Source organism: Panthera leo, chromosome E1, assembly GCF_018350215.1.
Source record: "Panthera leo isolate Ple1 chromosome E1, P.leo_Ple1_pat1.1, whole genome shotgun sequence".
NCBI classification, from domain to species: domain Eukaryota; kingdom Metazoa; phylum Chordata; class Mammalia; order Carnivora; family Felidae; genus Panthera; species Panthera leo.
Window position 1 is genome coordinate 14,583,941 of NC_056692.1, and position 21,564 is coordinate 14,605,504.

The 21,564-nt window shown below is 41.0% G+C and overlaps 1 protein-coding gene and 1 pseudogene across 10 annotated transcripts in view; one reads left to right on the plus strand and one right to left on the minus strand.

Annotated features, from left to right (window-relative positions):
- Nucleotides 1-21,564, plus strand: part of SMG6 (SMG6 nonsense mediated mRNA decay factor) — a 227,439-nt gene that overhangs the window by 132,081 nt on the left and 73,794 nt on the right. The gene's annotated exons all lie outside the window — the stretch shown is intronic.
- LOC122205941 lies at nucleotides 9,230-9,381 on the minus strand (annotated as a pseudogene).

The window sequence follows — 21,564 nt, forward strand, 5'->3', positions numbered from 1 at the left end:
GAGAGAGAGACAGAGCGTGAGAGACGGAGGGGCAGAGAGAGAGGGAGACGCAGAATCCGAAGCAGGCTCCAGGCTCTGAGTTGTCAGCACAGAGCCCTCTGTGGCGCTGAAACCCATGAACCGGGAGATCATGACCTGGAGGCTCTATTTATCTTTAGTGTTTTTTCTCTCTAGTCTTCCAATTACTTAGTTTCTATTGATCTGTCTTTTTAAGTTCATGGACTGTTTCTTTTCCATTTTCAATATAATGTAAAACTTATCCAGTGAACTCTTTATTTCACTACTTTTCAGTTTAAGAATTTCTACTTGGTTCTTTTTGATAATTACTTTTCTTGGCTGACATTTTCTATTGGTTTACTCATTAAGGCCATATTTCCCTTTAATTCTTTGAACATCTTATTAATACTTTGGACTTGTTTATAATAGCTGTTTTAGTCTTTGCCTATCAATTCCAACATGTAGGCCATCTCACATTCAATTTCTGTTGAATGTAGATTGCATTTACCTGTTTCTTTGTGTCTAGTGGGTTTTGTTTATAGTCATTGGCACTGGCTAATTTGTTAGATTCTGGATCTTATTACCTTCTTCTGGAAAGTATTGGTTTTTTGGGCGGGAGGGTTTTGTTTGTTTGTTTGTTTTTCCTTAAAAAGGCAATTACATCACTGCTTGATCGTCTTGAACTTCTGTATGCTTGGTTTTTTACATATTATTAGGGCAGCTACTTAGGAACCTAGGATGTCCCCAAGCCCCAGCAATGTGGTGATAGTCAACCTCCAAGCCCTGTCTTCCCTGCAGATTTTGTTTAAGTCTGGGTTTTAGGATCTAATTAATGCAAATTTAGATTAGCTCCCACTCTAGGGTGTGGCTTCTCTGGAGATTCAGCTGGTTGCCAGGGCATGTTAACAAGGTGTTAAAACCTGTCTACTCTGGCAGTTTTGGAACTCCCAACTCCTCCGTCCTAAGGCAGTGCTATTTCTACACTGTTGGATCTCTAACATCTTTCTGTTCCACTCTCAACCCTGTAGCAGCTGCCTTCTGGTCAGCCCCTGGTGGTCTTGGCTGCATAGGTACAGTCCAGCCTTCACCCCATTATTCACTGAAGATTCTCACATGTGTTTTATGCTCTTTCTTTGTATAACTTCTTCCTGTCCATTTCCCTACTTGCTGATTCCGGCCCCTTCAGCTACCTCAAATTCTGCCTCTGCCTCCTCAACTCAACAGGATTCCCATAATTTCAACAGGAATCCCATACAGGAATCCCAGATTCTCAACAGGAATCCCATAATTTCCTTGGGATTCAGCTTTCTGTATCATGGTTGGAAAATTATTCCCAAGCAGAGGACTAAGTGATCAAGAGTTCATTTTGTGAGTTTTTCTTCTCTCAGAGGTCACAGCCTTTTTTTTCCCCCTCATGAAAGGGGAACAGACTTTAATCATAAAAAAATATTTCTAGTGTTTTTTCTCCCAGTTTATTGAGAACTAATTGACGTACATCATTGTACATGTTTAAGGTATGCAGTACGATGGTTTGATTTGCGTATATTTTAAAATGATTACCACAGTGAGTTTAGTTAATATCCATGCTCTCCTGCAGACACAATGAAAAGCAAAGAAGAAAAATTTCTCCTTGTGATGTATCATACGGCAGTGTTAGCTGTAGTCATTGTGCTGTACATTATATCCCTAGTACTTGTCTTATAACTGGAAGTTGGTACCTTTTGGCCACCTCCCTCTAGTCACCTTCTCCCTACCCCTACCTCTGATAACCACAGATCTGAACTCTTTCTCCATGGGTTTGGTGTTTTAGGGATCACAGTTTTGCACTGCCTGTTGTTCACTGCCTACAAACAGCTGCCTCAGATATTTTATAGTTGTTTATGGTGGGAGGACTAGTCCAGTACTGCCTACTTCATCTCATGCTGAGAAACAGAAGGCAAACTGTCCTTACTTGTTAATTACAGAAGTAATCCATGCTCTCTGAAATAATATTAAAATCATATAGAACTGTAGAAAATAAGAATACCAGCCCCTCTTTCCCTTCCAGAAATGATTGCTAATAACGGTGTGGTAACCATTCTTGCAAACATACATACACAGAATATTAATTTTTCTCATACAAATGCATGTTGTGATACATTACTCTTTTTTTGCTTAATATTCATACCTTGTAACTGCTTCTGAATCACTGTGTATAAATCTACATTCTTTTTCAAGTTGCATCATGTTCCATTGTGTAGATACAATTTATACATCTTATTTTATTGAAGTATAATTGACATACAGTGTTCTGTTAGTTTCAGGTGTACATCAAAGTGATTTGATATTTTTATATATTGTGAAATCCCATGATAAGTCTAGTTCATTTGTCACCACACAGTTATTACAATATTATTGACTATATGCCCTACGCTGTACTTTTCATCCCTGTGACTTACTTATTTTATAACTGGAAGTTTGTACCTCTTAATCCCATTTACCTGTTTCGTCCGCCTCCCTCCTCAACCCCTCACCTCTCTGGTAACCAGCAGTTTGTTTCCTGTATCTTTGAGTTGGTTTCTGTTTTGATTGTTCATTTGTTTTGTTTTTTAGATTACCCATATAAGTGAAATCATCCAGTATTTGTCTTTCTCTGACTCATTTCACTATAGCAAGATTTCATTACTTATGGCTGGATGGTAATCCATTGTATACATACATCACATCTTCTTTATCCATTTCCGTATCGATGGACACTTAGGTTGTTTCCATATCTTAGCTGTTGGAAATAATGCTGCAGTGCACATAGGAGTGCTTATATTTCTTCAGATTGGTGTTTTCATTTTCTTCAGATAAACACCCAGAAGTGAAATTGCTGGATCGTAGGGTAGTTCTATTTTTAATTGTTTGAGGAACCTCCATAGTGGTTTCCATATTGGCTGCACCAGTATACATTCCCACCATCTGTCTTTTAGGTGATAACTGAGTTATGTCCCTTTTTTGTCATCACATACAGTGCTAAAATGAACTTCTTCATACTTAAATCCTTGTATGTTTATAAGACTGTTCTTTTAGAATAGATTCCTACAAGTGAAATTGCTTTGTCAAAAGATATATAAATTTTACTGTTTTTACAAATACTGCCAAAGTGCCCCCAAAATGATCATACCAATTTACACTCCCATTAGCAGTATACAAGTGTCTGTTTTTTCATGCTTTTATGTGTATTTGTAAAATATTACAGCAATATTTTTAATTTCTGCTGATTTTCTGGGTTAAAAAGTGCATCTCACTTTAGCTTGCGTTTGTTTACTAGTGGAATAAGGATCTTTCTGTATATTTACTGTCTGTTTATATTTTTCCATTCTGACTTGCGTATTTATGACCCTGCTCGTTTTTATATTGTTATTTGTGATTGATATGCAGAGTTCTTATACACTGTAGATAGTTATATTTTATTTTATATGTTGCAAATATTATCTCCCGGTCTGTAGCTTGTTTTATAATCTTCTTTATATTTTTTATAGTGTACAGCTTAAAATTTTTATGAAGTCAAATCTGTCTTTTCCTGCATGACCTCTGGGTTTTCTTGTCATGCTTTCCTCATCTTTGTATACACCTGTTATTGTTCTTGCTGATCGCTTAACAAGATTTCTCTCAAAAGAAAGGTTTGTAGTTAATAAAATACACTTTGATATACCCAGGCTGCTGTTGGAATTTTGGCTGTAAAGTCGGGACTGCTACTTTTAAGTACTCCAAATATGCCAGAATGGCAACCATTTGGAACAAAGGATTTTGAAGGTCTAATGTTTTCATGGACAATTTTTTGTGATATCATTATTGTCAGTGACAGGAAAAAATGAATCTTTAGCTGTCCAAGAGTAAATCCAAATGTTTCCTGACTCCCAGTAAACTCAGAAACAACCAGATGAAATAATGTAAAACCTCATTTGTAGTGAATGCTTATCTAGCAATAGATACTTTTTTTTCCTTGCGCACATAGACCCCCTAAAGTGAAGAAGAGAAAAATGAGAAACTGTTCTTAATTCTAGAATGCAGTGGAAAACGTGGTTTGCATATGTGCAGCAAAAAGCTTTGGAGGGTTGGAATTGCACAATGAGTGAAGGCTGAGCAATTGCTTAATAAGGCGTCCACATTGGGGGGGTGTCCTTTGCTCTTGTGCAATTAGGGAACTCCAGAGCTGCCTGAATAGGGGATTTCCTTTTGTTTCTTACATGCCATTTTAAAAATTCACTTTTTCCCTTCTTTTCAGTGTTCATTCTTTTTTTCTTTAATTGTTCCTTTGAATTCTTATTTGTAGTTTTCTTCTTTTTTCTAAGGAAGAGATGAATTAGCCATACATCCACATGTCCCTACCTCTGTGACTGATTAGAAATGAACCTGGGCCAGGTTCTACAGACGGTTGCTGATGGTTTAAAGATTTCTGGTTCAGCTTCATCTCACAGTTGCAATACTCAGCTGGTTCTGAGTGTTTGAAATATGGGTTCCTGATCAGCCAGCATTCGTTTTTCAGTACTGGAATTTTGCACATTTTGTAATGAGTTTTCTGAGGTTTTTGCCTGTTTTGCTTTAATGGCGACCGACACCTCCTGATGGAGCTCAGCTGCAGACTTACTAGAAAGTAAAGCCAAACTTTAAGCTGAAAGCATAGGAGCCAACCAGTAAGAGCTGGAGCCTTACAGTACTTATTTCTCTCTTGGCCAAAGAAACGTCCTTGTTTTCTCCCTTCTTCCCTCTAGCTTGCTCAATCATACTCGTGTTAGATAGTACTTACTTAGTAAGCATGCTTCTGATTCTGATTCTGTTCCCCTTACCTTTGTGCTGGGGGTACTACTCTTTTCTCTCAATTTTGCTCTGTTCCAGGGGAACAGGAGAGGTAGTTGGGTCTGAGTGCCAGAAAAGCAGAAGTTAAGTATGTGGATTTCATAGCCGCATGTATGAGTGTTTGTGGGGCAGGGAACTTCTAATGGAAAACATTTGTGTTGCATCGAAAACAGAGCGAGGCCTGGTTAGAGTCTGTCTGCTCTGTCTGTCAGTCTGTTCCCCACCAGCACTAGTCATTGTTCTCCTGGGAGTCTCAGGCGTATTGTGGTTTCTTCTGCTCTTGCTATCCTCTAATCTTGCCAGAGTTTTTGTGTCACGGGTGGCCCCTTTAGCAGTTTGGAGCAAGGCTGCAAGGGTGGTGACTAATGGCTTTGAAGACACTCAAGCCCACATACTGGCTTGGAGACCCTTTCTAGGGTGACCCTCAGGAGAGGGAAGGGTCTCCAGCACAGACGGTGGGACAAATGTGCTTGGACTCATTCAGATGGCGTTTTTAGTCCCTGATTTTAGTTCTAGCAAAGCACAAACCAGAAGAACGGAGACCAGAGGCAAAGGCTTACGTTTGGGCTTGCCATTTCATTTGTAAATGCTCCGTAAGGGATGCACCTGGATGCCCAAGCTTGTCTCTGAAGGGCTGATATCAATCACGTTGTGTGGCTGGATCCCCTTTGGGAAATAGAGAAGAGAAAGTACTAATTTCCCTGAGGATAGTGTCACTCCAAGATACGAGGGCCCTGTAACTTGAGCTGTTTCTTTTTTCCCCCTCCAGACCCTCTGAAATTCACATTTGTTCATCATTTTAAAAGAAAGAAAAAAAGAAAGAAAACAATAAAACAGCAGCTCAGAGTTTTCTGGGTCCCCAAGAAGGCACTTTACCAATGTGGTTTTCACATTTTCAGGTTTTTGGCTGGTGAATAAGATTGAGCAGAAATGCTTCTTCCCCTGATAACAATACATTCAGATGCAGGATCAGGAGCGTGTGGATTAAAACCAGACGGTGGATGATTAATATTTTTGCTTATAGAGGTGGACATGGCAGCTTCCTCCATTTAAATGAAAAAGCTCCTTCTCTGCATTTGTATGTGTGCCTATCCTTACATGCTTGGGCTCTTCGGAGGCGGGAGCTAAGAGTTTCTAATTCAGTTATAGTTTCCAAGTACCCTTTCCTTCCTCTCACTTGAAGCACCCAAGAAGTAGTACTAAGGATTAAGCTGTGAAGCAGAGGTGTGAAGATAAGCTACTAAGACAAGAGCAGGAATGTGCTCTCTTTTCCAAGCTGACTGCTTTCACAGCTCTCCAGGTACTGAAGGAACACACATCTTTAGCCACTCAGCCTTCTCGCTCCCTGTGGACCTGTGACCACATTATAAGAGGTATAATTTTCCTTTGAAAATATTGCCCCTTTGGAGGTGCCCATCCCCATCATTTCACTATTAGATAATGATATGAAAGGAAACTTTATTATTACAGGTATACTTTGTATTTTGACCTCACTCAATGACAACACAACAGAGATTTCGTGGAGAATACTTTTAATTAGAGCTTGACAGGTGTTTATTATTTTTAAAAAATGTTTCAGGATTTAGTTTTTTGTTAGGTTCTGCGCACCTTAACCTGTTCAGACCAAGAGGCCTCCAGTTAGCCTAAATCTCTGCTTTCTCCCACAACCTTTAAACTTGAATCTACTTTGCCCTTTGTAGAAACAGAGATCTCTGCCCAAATGAAACAGGAAATGAAAGGGGAGGAGGAAAACCAGGCTGGGACTTGGTATCTTTTTATCTGCGTTAAAGAAGATTGCATTGTCCCAGCAACAATGAAAAGTGTTGGGGACAAAGAGTATATAAAGTTCTTTTTATGCCAACAGAAATCTGGGTCTGTTTTAATGTCGCCTCTAATTTCAGGGTGAAAATGGGCTCTGTGTCCAGCCCTGTCACACTTTAACTGCATGCGTTCCCAGTTGTCCCCGATCACAGAGTGCGGCGATGTGTCCCTAGTTCATTCCCATCCCCAGAGACCCAAATATGTTTGTTTACACACGTTAAAATCCACTCTTTGTGGGGCGCCTGGGTGGCTCGGTTAGTTAAGAATCTGACTTCGGCTCAGGTCAGGTCATGATCTCACAGTTCGTGAGCTCAAGCCCCGCGTCGGGCTCTGTGCTGACAGCTCAGAGCCTGGAGCTTGTTTTGGATTCTGTGTCTCCCTCTCTTTCTGCCCCAACCCTCCCCCCCTTCAAAAACAAATAAACATTAAAAAAATTTTTTTTTAAATCGATTCTTTGTTACACAGTTTCTGACATACAGTCATGTAACTGTCACCACAATTAAGATACAGAGCATTTCTGTCATCCACAAAAACCCCCTCATGCAACCAACCCCTTCACCCCTAGTCACCTCTGATCTTTTTTTCTGTCATAGGGACGACTTTGCCTTTTCCAGAATGTCATATACATTAAACCAGATAGTAGTTAGCTTTCGAGGCTTCATTCACTCAGCATAATGCATATGAGATTCATCCATGCTGTTGCCTAGATCAGTAATCCGTTCTTTTTTGTTTCAGAGTAGTATTCCATTATATGAATAGACCACAATTTGCTTATCCATTCACCAGTTCATGAACATTTGGGTTGTTTGCAGTTTAGGCGATTATGAATGAACTACTACAAACATTCATGTATAGGTTTTTATGGGAACTTAAGTTTTCATTGCACTTGGGTAAATAGCTAGGAATGAATGTGTGCGTCAGTTGGTAAGTGTATGTTTAATTTTTTTTTTTTTTTTTTTTTTTCCAACATTTTTTATTTATTTTTGGGACAGAGAGAGACAGAGCATGAACGGGGGAGGGGCAGAGAGAGAGGGAGACACAGAATCGGAAACAGGCTCCAGGCTCCGAGCCATCAGCCCAGAGCCCGACGCGGGGCTCGAACTCACGGACCGCGAGATCGTGACCTGGCTGAAGTCGGACGCTTAACCGACTGCGCCACCCAGGCGCCCCAGTGTATGTTTAATTTTGTTACAAACTGCCAAACTTTTCCAAGGTGGCTGTACCATTTCACATTCCCAGCAGGCGTGTATGAGAATTCCAGTTCGTCCACAGCCCTGCCAGCATTTGATTCCACATTTTATGTGTGTGTGTATGTGTTTAAGTCATTCTACTAGATATCTCATTGTGGTTTTAATTTGCATCTCTCTGATGGCTAATGATGTTGAGCATCTCTTCGTGTGTTTATTTGCCCTCTGTATATCTTTGGTAAAGTATCTTCAGATCTTTTGCCTATTTTTAAATTGTATTGCTTGTTTTCTGACTGAGTTTTGAGAGGTCTTTATATAATCTGGATGCAAGTCCTTCATCTGCTATATATGTGTCATAAATATTCTCTTGGTCTAGCTTGTCTTTTCACTTAGAGACTAGGTTTTGACTGATTAAATGCTGAGAGCTAGAGGTTTCAGGCTCTCTTGGTAGAGGAAAGTAAGGAAATCGAGACCTTAGTCAGCAGAAAGATGTGAGGACCACCCCTTTTGAAGCTGTTTATTTAAAATAAAAGAAGGGGGAGACGGGTGGGCCAAGATGGAATTGTGCAGACAGATGTCTGAAGCTTTTTAAAATCCCTTCTCTCTCTCCTGTCCCTACCTACGATGTGGATTTGGGGCTCTTGCCTTCAACTGGGTTCTTCAGTTTCTGCCATCACTCCAAATCCAGCTCTGCACACTCCAGTGGAACGCCCAAGAGGGCAGACCAGCTGCTTGCCCAGAATGTATTCCAGACTGAAGGCGGTTTTGATAAGTAATCATTCCCAAGCCCTAAAGTGATAGCCTCCGAGGAGTCACCCACTTTGAAGAGCTTCTTTCATCTCCAGCTGGACTCTTTTCCAAACAAGCATCGGCAGAGCCTAGTCAGGGCTCTGCCACACAGGGTTCTGCCATGAGAAGCAAATTGGCAGCAACAGGCAGCCCCCTGAGGCAGTGGAATTCAGTTCTTAGAACATGCATTAAATGTGGACGAGATATTTATTTATCATGGGACTCTTTCATGTTGCATGGAATTCTTTTCCACAAGACAGCCCACTTAGGTACAGGGGAGGAAATATGTCATGCCCCATTGGACAAAAGACAAGAAAAGGTAGTATTTGTAATCTCGTCCCTTTTGGAAAAAGTATATCTATATTTTTATACTGCAGAGAGGGAGTAGAAAAGAAAGCCTCTATACGGGACCTTACTTGGCGGCAGCTTCTTGTTCTGTAGGGTTCAGGAAGACTTTGAGGAAATGCAGGTTGTTTGGAAAGATCCAGTTATAGCTGCTTTGTATATTGTGATGGGTGGAGGGATGAAGTGAAGTGTGAAGGCCCCTCCCACCCTCCATCTTGCCTCAGACTACGTCCTGGAGCCCCAGGGCAGAGAAGCCACTTTCATTCCTATTTCTTGGGATTGTTGACAGCCACGTAGTGATAAGAGAACAGCCAGCAGGATGAGCAACACACCCAGCACGTTGGCGAAGAAGGCGAGCTGCACTTCTGTGATCATCCTGATCGGCTGGGCTTGCTCCCGGACTCTTGCCACTTTTTAATTGCCGACACTTTTTTTTTTTTTTAAGATTTTATTTTTAAGTAATCTCTACACCCACCGTGGGGCTCGAACCCACAACCCCGAGATCAAGAGTCGCCTGTTCCACTGACTGAGCCAGTCAGGTGGCCCCTAATTGCTGACACTTTTAAAGTCTTTATTTTTCTTAAAGAGCATTTGCCACTGACTAGACGCTAGCAGAGTTTCTTTCCTTTCTGCACATGACATGGGTCACACTGCATGTGATGGTCAGAGAAAGGCTGCTTTAGCTCTCTAGGTCTGTCCAGTTCTCCAGGATAATGTAGTCTGGTCAAGGCTTTGTGGCTTTTGACCCCAATAGGAGAGATGTATAGAGAGAGAAGAATTTCTGACCCGTCACTAATCTCAGTTATTTATTCAAATACGTTTATTCAAATGTCTTTTTGTAAACAAAACATCTTTTAGGCTTACAACTGTTTCTGCTCACGTAGGTACAAATTTCTCACTTTACTAAGGACAAATAAATTCAATTAAAGATAAAGTTGTACTGTAGAATAATAGTTCAGGCTTTAAAAACAAAGGGAGGGGTTAAAAACAAGTTCTGCAATAAATCTGCAAGTGTGGAATCTAAGGGAAATGATCCCATCTGGAAAACTCTACCAGTGGTGCCGCGGCTGGTTTGTGGAGCAGTGCGGATCGCAGAGTGAAAAAAGACCCTGCAGTCTTGAAAGATGACAGGCTTCTTAATTGATGTCCATTTCAGCTGGTGCTGTGCCAGCTTATGTTGGCCCCAGTCCAGCGTTCCTGTAATTTGGGAGCCAGGTGTGAAGCATTTTTGTTCCATCTTGTTCCCCAGCATCTACAGAAGCCTCACGCATCTCACTTGAGGCAGCACTCTGTAGGAAACAGATGTACAGGTAGAGATGGAAGGAAGTGTCACAGCTGGGTTATGGATATTAAAAAAAAAAAAAAAAAATCCTCCTCCACACTCCAGTGAGATCTGGGCTTGCAAGTTAGGGGAAAGAGTATTTCACCACCTCAGTATGAGGTGTAACTACCAAGTATAGCCTGATTACGCCGATACTCATTTTTGATTTTTTAAAAACATGTCTTACTACCTTAGAGTTAAATTTCGTATAGGCAGAGATCTGTAGTGATTTGCCTTCTCACTCTAGGAACAGCGTATAAAGAATATCTCGAGATGGCCATCAGAGTTGGGTCTGATCACTTCCATAGCATCTGGGAGTCAAGAGAACAAAACCTTCTGAACCACTAGCTACTCCTGACTAGGCGGGGACACAGCTGTGTTCTTTTGGGGGATCTTGATGAACACAATAGAAAGTACTAACATCATCTGTCTGATGCATTGATACTAGGCCCTCGATGCTCAAGAGTATGGAAGGGTTGTCCCCCACCCCCCAAGAACTCATCTCAGAATGCAGTCTATGTCCTTTCTAGCCCTTGGGTTAAACTTAACATAAAAGAGCAGGCATTTCTGCCTTTCAGAATTACCAACATGAGCAGGACCCACCCTGTGAGAATGTTAAAGCCCTGTGGACATGGAACTTAAATATTGGAATCAGTGTTTTGCCACTGGCTTACATTTTGATATAAGGTAAGTTTTAGCCTTTGAGAACTAAGAGTCAGCTCTGTTTCCTGGAGGGCCCAACTCATAAGCAGATGACTGAAGAGAGGCTTTGTTGTTCCTTCCTTTAACTCGGAATTTCACACAGACAAGAGTCGAAGATCGTTTTTGGCCTTGAGAATCAGACCATGAAATCAAAGAGTAACTACAAGCCTGCATAGGTTGCTTTTTTGCTCCAAATATGCCAGGGTCATAGAGCAGTTGTTGGTTCACTGATAGCTTTAATCTGTTCTTCCTTACGTTGTCAATGCCAGGAGCTGGAAAATGGCTATACCAGACATTTCAAGAGGGTGAAGAACTAGGAAGGAAGGTTTTCCTTTAATCAAAGTTTTATTTAAAACGGGCTCATTTTGGGGCACCTGGATGGTTCAGTTCATCTAATGTTCAACTCTTGATTTCGGCTCAGGTCACGATCCCAGGGTCACGGGATCAAGCCTCATGTCGGGGCTCAGCGTAGAGCCTGCTTAAGATTCTCTCTCTCTCGGGGCGCCTGGGTGGCTCAGTTGGTTAAGCGGCCGACTTTGGCTCAGGTCTTGATCTCACAGTTTGTGAGTTCAAGCCCCGCGTCGGGCTCTGTGCTGATAGCTCAGAGCCTGGAGCCTACTTCAGATTCTGTGTCTCCCCCTCTCTCTGCCCCTCCTCTGTGTCTGTCTGTCTCTCAATAATAAATAAACGTTAAAAAAAAAAAAATTCTCTCTCTCTCTCTCTCTCTCTCTCTCTCTCTCTCTCTCTGTACCTGGGTGGCTCGATGGCTTAAGCATCCGACTTTGGCCTCAGGTCATGATCTCACAGTTTGTGAGTTTGAGCCTGGTGTCGGGCTCTGTGCTGACAGCTCGGAGCCTGAAGCCTGCTTCAGATTTCTATGTCTCCCTCTCTCCCATCCCCTCCCCTGCTCATGCTCTGTTTCTCTCTCTCTCTCTCCCTCTCCCTCTCCCTCTCTCCCCTGCTCGTCTCTCTCTCTCCCTCTCCCCTGCTCATATAAACGTGCTCTCTCTCTCTCAAAAAAAAGAAAGTTATTCCATTTTTAAAATTATAATTGTTAAAATATACATAATACAAAATTTACCATTTTTAAGTGTACAGTTCTGTGGCATTAAATATATTCATGTTGTTTTGCAACCATCACCACCATCCATCTCCAGGATTTTTTCATTTTCCCCAGCTGAAACTATACCCATTAAACACCAACTCCCCATTTCCTCCCTCTCCCAGCCTCTGGCAACCATCATTTTATTTCTGCTCTGAATTTGACTACAGACCTCATATAAGTGAAATCATTCAATATTTGTCTTTTTGTGACTGGCTTATTTTACTTAGCATAACATCTTTAAGGTTCATCCTGTTGTGGTACATGTCAAAATTTCTGCCTTTTTTAAGGCTGAGTAATATTCCCTTGTGTATATACACTATATTTTGTATCTGTTCCATGGGATGGACGTTTGGGTTGCTTCTACCTTTTGGCAATTGTGAATAATGTTGCTGTGAACACGGCCAGCATACAAATAACCTGTTCCAGCCCTTGCTTTCACATCTTTCGGATGTGTACACAGAAGTGGAATAGCCGGATCGTATGGTGCTTCTGTGTTGAGTTGGAGGACTTGCCATAACTGCTTTCCACGCGTCTGCACCGTTTAAATTCCTACCAGCAGTACACAAGGATTCCAGTTTTTCCACATCTTCACCAACACTTTATTTTCTGGTTTTTTGATAATAGCCATCCTAATGGGTGTGAAGTGATATCCCTGTGTGGCTTTGATGTGCGTTTCCTTAATGACTAATAATGTTGAATGTCTTTATTATGTGCTTACTTAATTGTATACATTTAAAAAATACAGTTTCTACCTTCTCACTTGATTGCCTGTGGGATACCTGAGCATTAGTTTTTTCCCTCTGAGCCAAAGGAGGGCAAAGTAGAATAAAAGAAAGTGTCAAATGTGAGCTCTGATCCTGACTCTGCTGTAGGCTGGTTGTGTGGTCTTGGACAATTCATATAACCTCTCTGGGCTTTTGTCTTTTTGAATAAAACTAGGAAACCTTTAACTACCTTATCGATCTCAAAGAGGATAAAAAGGGATGATCAGGTCTGTGAAAGTATTTTGTAAAGATTTTATAAAAGTGGGGAAATGTGTATTCAGATAGTTTGCCCATTTTAAAAATTGGATTGTCTTTTATTGTTGAGTTGTAGGAGTTCTTTTTATATTCTGGATAAAGTCCATTATCAGACATATGATTTGCAAATATTTTTTCCCTTTCTATGGGCTGATTGTCTTTTCACTTTATTGAAAATTTTTAAATTTTGATGAGATCTATTTTATTTAGTTTTTCTTATGTTGCACTTTGGTGTTACAAAGACTTTTTGTTTAATGTTTATTTTTAAGAGAGAGAGAGAGAGAGAGAGAGTGCACATGCATGTGCAGGTAGGGGTGGGGCAGAGAGCGAGGGAGAGAGAATCACAAGCAAGGCTCTGTGCTATCAGCACAGAGTCTGACATGGGGCATGACCTGAGCTGAAATCAAGAGTCAGGTGTTCAACCGACTGAGCCACCCAGGCTTTAATACTGACACATCTTAGCAAATGTGAAATTCCCCTTAAGTTTCATCTTCTTTGGGCTAAACATTCACCAGAGAAATCAAATAGATCCTTTTTTTTTTTTTTTTAATATTTATTTAAGTAATCTCTATACCCAGTATGGGGCTCAAACTCATGACCCTGAGATCAAGAGTTGTACACTCTTCCGACTGAGCCAGGTGCCCCAAAATCAAATAGATTCTTGACCAACACTATCCCATAGAACTATCTGTGATAATAGAACCGATCTGTTTCCACAGTATCCTATCCTATATGGTAACCACTAGACACTTGTGACTCTTGAGTACTTGAAATGTGACTAGTGCAGCTGAGAAACAGAGATTTTAATTAAACTGAAATATCCACATGTGGCTAGTGGCTAGTGTATTGGACATTTCAATTCTAGATTGAAATTCTCTTGGCCACATTCCTCTATACCACTGGTTCTCAAATTGTAGTACTAGGACCAGCAGCATGAGATCCCCCTGAGAACATGTTAAGTGTGTAATGTTTTAGAGCCGTGAATCAGAAACTCTGAGAGGGGAACCCAGCAATCACTTTCAACAAGTTTCTTCTGGTGATTCCAGTGCAACGACACTTGAAAGCCAATTCTAGTTCTTCAAAGTTCCTTTCGAAAGCAACACTCAGACATGGTCTGACGTGCGTGGATTTCACCTGAAGAATGTTTCAGTGGCTTAAAAAATACTTTGAATACTATTACCTAGATAGCACATTGACTGGTATGTTGTAAAATAAATAAAACATGGTTATGCAGAATTTTTTTTTTAATAAAGTACCAGCTGCGATTCAAAAGAAGAACAGTTAATGAGAACTTTCCTATAAATCTCACACACAGTCTTATATAGTGCTGGAATTAGAACCCGGAGCTTCTGATTCTCAGCCTGGTATGCTTTCCACCTATCAGGCCGGGGTTCATGAAATAGGCCCCACTGTTGGTTGGGTTTGGTGTCTCCCAGAAGAGAAAAAGCTCGTTCCTCAGCATGTATTTCACCCTACCCCCTTTGGGGGGCGTTCCTGCCTGCTTCTTGTACCACTTCCCTTTTGTTAGGGTGCCTCTGTAGTCACAACTGATGCCTTGGGAACTTCTCCCCTCTTCAGGGTTTAACAGACTTCACCTATATAGTTATCTTCTTTTAATATGGTTTCTGTCCTCTTATACTTAAACCCTAGAAGAGGAGCTGGCTTGTTCTGTTGCTGGCCTTGAGCCAGATGTCATAACTTCAGGCAGTGCCACGCTGCATATCTCCAGCAGTTTGAAATGGAGAACGGAGTTAGAGATAAGATCAGCAGCTTTAGGTGATGGCATTGTTTCAAATAAACCATGCATGACCCAAAGCTTCCACTTCAAATGGGGAATGAAATTGCTTCATCCTTTGACAGCTTGCTCCATGAAAGAAATTTATCTTCACTTAATTGCTTTAGATCCCAAGAGGCTACATACAGTAATTTCTAGGAGATAATTATATCAATTTTTAAAAATACGTGACTGTGAACGTGAATATGCAACTGCAGCGGACAAGGAGGGAAAGCATTGGAGGACCACAGGTCCTGGTGCACTTTGCTGGTGGGGTTCTGTTCTCATTCTTGGAGTCCCCTTGGGTCTCAGTCCACTCTCTGAATCTACTGATTGAGATGCGGGGGCCTAGGTATAGCTCCGTGCCGCTAGGGTTAAACCATCTTGCCTACTACTCATAGCCGGGTAGCATTTTGCTCAAACTCCTCCCAAGGCTGGGAGGGGTTGGGCTGGCTGGCTGACTTCCGGCTACATGTCTTCATCTAGTCCGGCTGGGCACAGTCTGTCTACACTGTGGGCCAGAGCCACTGGGGGTTCCGGTCAGTGGCAGCTGAAAACCAGCAAACTTGTTGATTTTAAAACATGACTATTTAGATGTTAGGGATAAACTTCCTGTAGATGGGACGGGCTCCTTAATCTAGGCATGTTTCAATTTCCAGGCCTCCTCCTTTCACTGGCCTTTATATTTGAGAGTCTAAAACTTCCACTCTGTCATTTTCATTAATCCCAACTACTACCTGCCTTTACTCCACATTTTTTTTCTCTCATTTCTCAAATTCCAGGGTTTCCCACCACCTCCTACTAAATAACTATTTCCGTGTTGTGGGACAACAACTCCTAGAAAGATCAGCGGTATTTTCTGAGTGTGGACACAGTTCTTCTGGGTCCCCTCTCACCCCTTTCTGCCTGCATCTGCCTTTAAGACTACAAACAGAACATTAAATTGCGAGTTCCTTGAAGCTGCTCTCTCATAGACATCCCTGAGTGTCTAGTGTGGTGCTACAGATCTCATGAGGGCTTGATAAATATTTTCTATGTGAGTAAGAGCCAGTGTGGCATAACTGGATGACATGGTTTACAGGCACTCCTGCCCTAAATACCAGGGAGAGCTCGCTTAGAGGTCTAGGGGACTTCTGGATTCTGTACTAAGATCAACGAATACCTGAGCTAACTTAGGAGGGGGAGGGGTTGCCAAAATCAAGTTGGTCCAACTCAAGCAAGACTCTGCAAAGCCACAGATTTCCATTTCTTATCAAGTTCTGTCCCAACCAGTCCCATGGACTTTTCTCACAGGGGTCATTCTCCGGGTGTCCTTTGTCCCTCCTTCTCACTTAGTCCAGGTTCACCATACTCTTCAGATCAGAGCATAGTGATGTCTTTTCTTTAAACTCCTCCCCAAGAAACCTGACAGCTAATTTGCATTTGAAAAAGGTCATACTGGTATGCCTCCAAGGGAAATCTGCAGCAAGTACTGTCACATCATTTCTTGGATTCACATCAAGGAGTTTTTGAAGGAATTACACTTTTGCTCACATCTAAAACATGAGCACCTGAGTAGCAGCCTGGAGGGGTCATCAGGGTCAGGGTATTTGTTCTAGTGTGTGTTTTTGAAACTAGAAAGACATTTGTCTGTATTATCACCACCTCTGGGACCCTCTTCCTCTGGAACTTCTTCTCTGTCTTGCCCATCAGATTAATAGTAGATACTTAAGAGAATTTTCCTAGTCCTAAAATGAAACATAACGATCTTACTTAGAAATGCCTAGAGTTGTCCAGGCAGACAGAACAAGCCAGTAAATTGTTGAGTTTTACTTCATGAGACTGAGTTTGCATTGTTGAGAGGGTACCAGTCCTTCATAAGAACTTAAATTACCTGCACTATTATTTTAGCCAACCTCCCATCCCCCATCATGAAGATACTAATTCCTCAACTTGACAGATGGCTTATTTTGACAGCTTTATTTACTATACCAAGCCTTCCATGGTCAGTAACATTGCTTCAGGCCATTTCTTTTAGTTTGATCTTCTCTGAGGAGCAGAACTTGCCTGTTTCTCCACATGTTTTAATTAAAAAACATACTAGACGTATATTGGATATATAAGGACTTATCAAGAAGGGTAATTGAACTTCTGATGTCTTTAGACCACAGAGCCAGGGGTGCCTGGGTGGCTCAGTTGGTTGAGCATCTGACTCTTGATTTTTTTCAGCTCAGGTCATGATCCCAAGGTCGTGGGATTGAGCCCCATGTCAGGCTCTGCACTGAGCTTCTCTCTCTCTCTCTCTGTCTCTCTCTCTCTCTCCTTCCCTCTCTCCCCCCACTTCCACTACTCTCCTCCCCACTCCCCAACTTGTGCATTCTCTCTCTCTTAAATAAATTAAATAATAAATAGACCACAGAGCCTAAAAAGAGTCTATCCTTTTCGGGGAAGTAATCCTCTTTTGTACACTTTTTGGTGGATTCACTGAAACCAGTCATTCTGGCATGTTCGATAAAGCTTTCCGGAAGGACGTTTGTCTCACTCAGGACTTTGTGTGTGTGTGTGTGTGTGTGTGTGTGTGTGTGTGTGTGTGTATTGAACAAATGTGCTTATCCCTCTGAAAAGAAGGTAATAATTACCCAAATCCCAAATAGGGAAATTGGGACTCTCCAAGGATTTAGGGCCATCAGGAATAGGCTAAGAAAAAGCTTTTTAGCATAGGTATTGTGAAGAAATGAGATCAAATAGGAATGAGGAAATGACACAATTTCCTTCTTTCCTAGAGCTTTCTCTGCAGACTGCACTCTCCAGAAACAGTAGCCACTTAGCCATGTGAGTCTATTTAAATTTAAATTACTTAAAATTAAATAAAATTCAAAATTTAGTTCTTCAGTCACACTAGCCACATTTCAAGTGGTTGATAGCAACATGTGACTAATGGCTACCATATTGTTGAGAGCAGGTATAGAAAATTTTTATCATTGGTAGAAAGTTTTGTTAGACAGCTCTGCTTTGTGATAAAGTCAAGAAGTATGACTTGGGGGAGCCTGGGTGGCTCAGTCGGTTAAGCGTCTGACTTCAGCTCAGGTCATGATCTCGCGGTCCGTGAGTTCGAGCCCCGCGTCGGGCTCTGGGCTGATGGCTCGGAGCCTGGAGCCTGCTTCCAGTTCTGTGTCTCCCTCTCTCTCTGCCCCTCCCCCGTTCATGCTCTGCCTCTCTCTGTTTCAAAAATAAATAAAAAAACGTTAAAAAAAATTAAAAAAAAAAGTATGACTTGATTGTTATAAGATTGGGGGTAATGACAGGAAGAATATAGAAAGGGAGACACTGGGATTTGAAGGGCAAAACTCATCTAATTAGGAATGATTCAGAATCAGAGATAGTGGACTGCAAAGAATGGTAGATAACGAGATTCCTATTGAGATAATTTAACAATGTATTTTATAGGATGCAGGATACAGGTTATTTCTCCTGAGTGATCAGCTTTCATGATCTTCTGTAAGAACTTTTCATAGTCAAATAAGCACAATGTCTATTCCTGGACTTTTTCTAATCCTTTTCTAAGTCTGTATCTTTGTGTTTCCCATCTATCATTATCATACCTGTGTTTCCTTTCTGAGTGTCTCTCTCGTTTCCATTGATAACAATTACATTATCCTTTTACATAGTGCTATTATGATGTGTTGTTTCGCTTGATTTCCACTACTCTATAAAGTATCATCCACATTTTATAGGAGAGAAAACTAAGACCAGTTTATCTACAAGTGTATTATAGTAATAGGTCAGAACCGAGATATATCATTAAGTTTGAATGTGTGTAGTAGGACTCCAAAGTCCTACACACATAAAATTTTATTCTCTCACATCAGAGTCCAGAACTAGGCAGTCCAAGGCTAGTGTGAAGGCTCCACCAAGTTGGGAGATGCTGAGGCCTCTTGCAGCTCACTACGCCAATATCCTAGGATGCGGCCTCATCCCAGGATGGCCGCTAGGGCATCAGTGGGCAGCACAATGGAGGAAGAGGACAAGTTCTTTTACTAAAGAGGAGGAGACCGGGTATTGGGAGTTAACTGGCAATCTCTGCACTAACAGGCATTTTGAATTTTGGTCTAGTGCTTTTGCACTGTTTCCTGTTGCCTCTGTTTCATTAGCTAATGATTTAGTCATCCAAGTCTCCAGGGCAAGCAGTTTTTCCAAAGAATTAAACATAAGGCCCCTCTCTTCCAGATGAACAATTACAATAAAAGCTACCATTTATTGAGGGTTTGCTATACTGAGAGCTTTACATGCATGAAAACATTTCATCCTCACAACCCTATGCAGTAGGTACCTTTACTAGCCACCATTTTACTTAAGGAGACTGAAGTATAGAACCATTAATTGGCTTGCCCAAGGTTGCACAGGTAGAAAATGGCAGAGTCAGAATTCAAGCCCAAGAACTCTAACCCCAGAGCCCATTTGAACCACTGCTACTGTACAGAGCCTCTTGAGGAGGTGCCGTAATTGCCTAAAGGTGGATGGTGGCCCCCATCACAGCCCAGGGGAAGAGCTTTTCCAGACACATCCTACAGGCATGCCATTCTCCTCCTTGGGATTATTCGGAAGCTGTGCTAATAAAAGCAATACATTTGATGTGTCTTCTTGTTTTTTTCATTCCCTGTTCCCTTTCCTCCTGTTCTTCTCCAAAACCGGAGCCTGGAAAAAGAGATTAAGTGGCATGCTTTATTTAGGTTTTTAGAAAGTTCATATCCCTGAACTCATGTTGGAACTTGCATGAGAAGATTGTGCTGGGAAATTAATTAGGTGTCTGTAGAGAATCCAGAGGCTTGAAGTTTCTATATCTTGTTAATAGAAATTTTGTTTCCAATTTTAAATTTGTATTTTCTCTTCACTCTCAAGCCCCCTGTTTCAGTGTTCTAGTTGTGACTGTGGCTGGACTCTTCCCCGTGGACCCCCCAGAGAGATTGGTGCTTGAACTTACAGTCCATATTTAACCTGGGCTTCTGTGCCAGGGTTGGACATCTCCCCTTAACATACTCTGGTAGTCTTGACTCCTGACATTAATTGAACATAAGATATTTATTGAGCACTTACTGTTTTCCAGGCACTATTCATAGTACTAGGAATTCTGTAGTGAATGAGACAGATACTGTCTCTTACCTCATGGATCTTATGTCCTAGTTAAAGGGAGACAGGCAAAAATCTAGTAAAGAAATAAGCCAAATAAATTCAGCTTATGTTAAATACCATGGAGGAAATAAAATGGGGAAATTTGATGAAAGACTGACTGGGGGAGTGGATTGAATCTGTCACATAACCCGTTCCACATAACGTACTACTTTGAGCTACTATTTTACCACCCTTAGAGTAGAAGAGCTGATGGTGAATGGTGATCACAAGCAGAGGCTGACCTCCATCCACCTTGGTGCAACTTAGAACTATCTTGGTAACAGTCGTGATCTCTACTCAGTTGTTTGGGATTTTTTTGTTTTTTGTTTTGGTTTTGGTTTTTTGGTTTTTTGGTTTTTTTAGCAATTCTTACGTAAAGAAAAACAGAATAGTTAACAAACACCTGGGTACATTCCACTCATTTTTAAAAGAAATAATACATTATAGATACAGTTAAAACTCCTTCTTTATCCCTCTAGGATCCCATTTCTCTTTCTCCTTCCCTAAAGGTAGCCACCATCCTGAATTCATTGTATCTGTATATCTTTTATATTTATATATATATATATATATATATATATATATATATATATATATACACACACACACACACACATATCCATAAACAATATAGTATGATTTTTGCATGTTTAGACTTTATACACATGACCTACTGTGATTATCATCTACTTTGCTTTTCTTACTCAGCATTACAGCTTCTAGATTTATTTATGTTGATGTGCGTCGTTCTGTTTCTTTCATTTTAACTGATGTATACTAATCCATTGTATGAATATACCACAACTTATTGAACTGTATTACAGATGCACAATTTTTTAGAACTGCCAACAATACTGCAGTCTCTTGGTATAACATAGGAGATTCTCTAAAAAATGTATCTAGAAGCAGAGCTGCCGCGTTGTAAGGCATGCTCACCATCAGCTTTGCTAGCTGTTGCCAGATTGTTTTTCAAGGTGATCATACCACTTCACACTACCTAGAAAAGCAGATGAGTTCCAACTCTTCTACATTCTCACCAAAACTAGGCATTTTCCAAACTTAATTTTTGCCAACTTGATGGTTTTAAAACCTGTCATGTTTTATTTTTTGTTTTCCTTATTACTAGAGGCGTTAAACATTTCTTCATTTATTAATTAGCGATTTGAATTCCCTTGTTAAATTCCATTTTCACAGGGTGCCTGGGTGGCTCAGTCAGCTAAGCATCCTTCTTTCGATTTCAGCTCAGGTCATGATGTCACGGTTTCCTGAGTTCAAGCCCTGCGTCAGGCTCTGTGCACTGGCCCTGCGGAGTCTGCTTGGGATTCTCTCTCCTCTCCTTCTGGCCTCTTCCCCCGCACACACTGTCTCTGTCTCTCTCAAAATAAATAAACAAACTTAAAAAAAAAAATTCCATGTTTATATTTTCTGCCCATTTTTCTCTACTTACATTTTCTGATTCGTTCTTACTGATTTGCAGGTATGGATATGAATCCTCTGTCAGCTAAGTGCATTGCAAATCTTCCAATCTATAG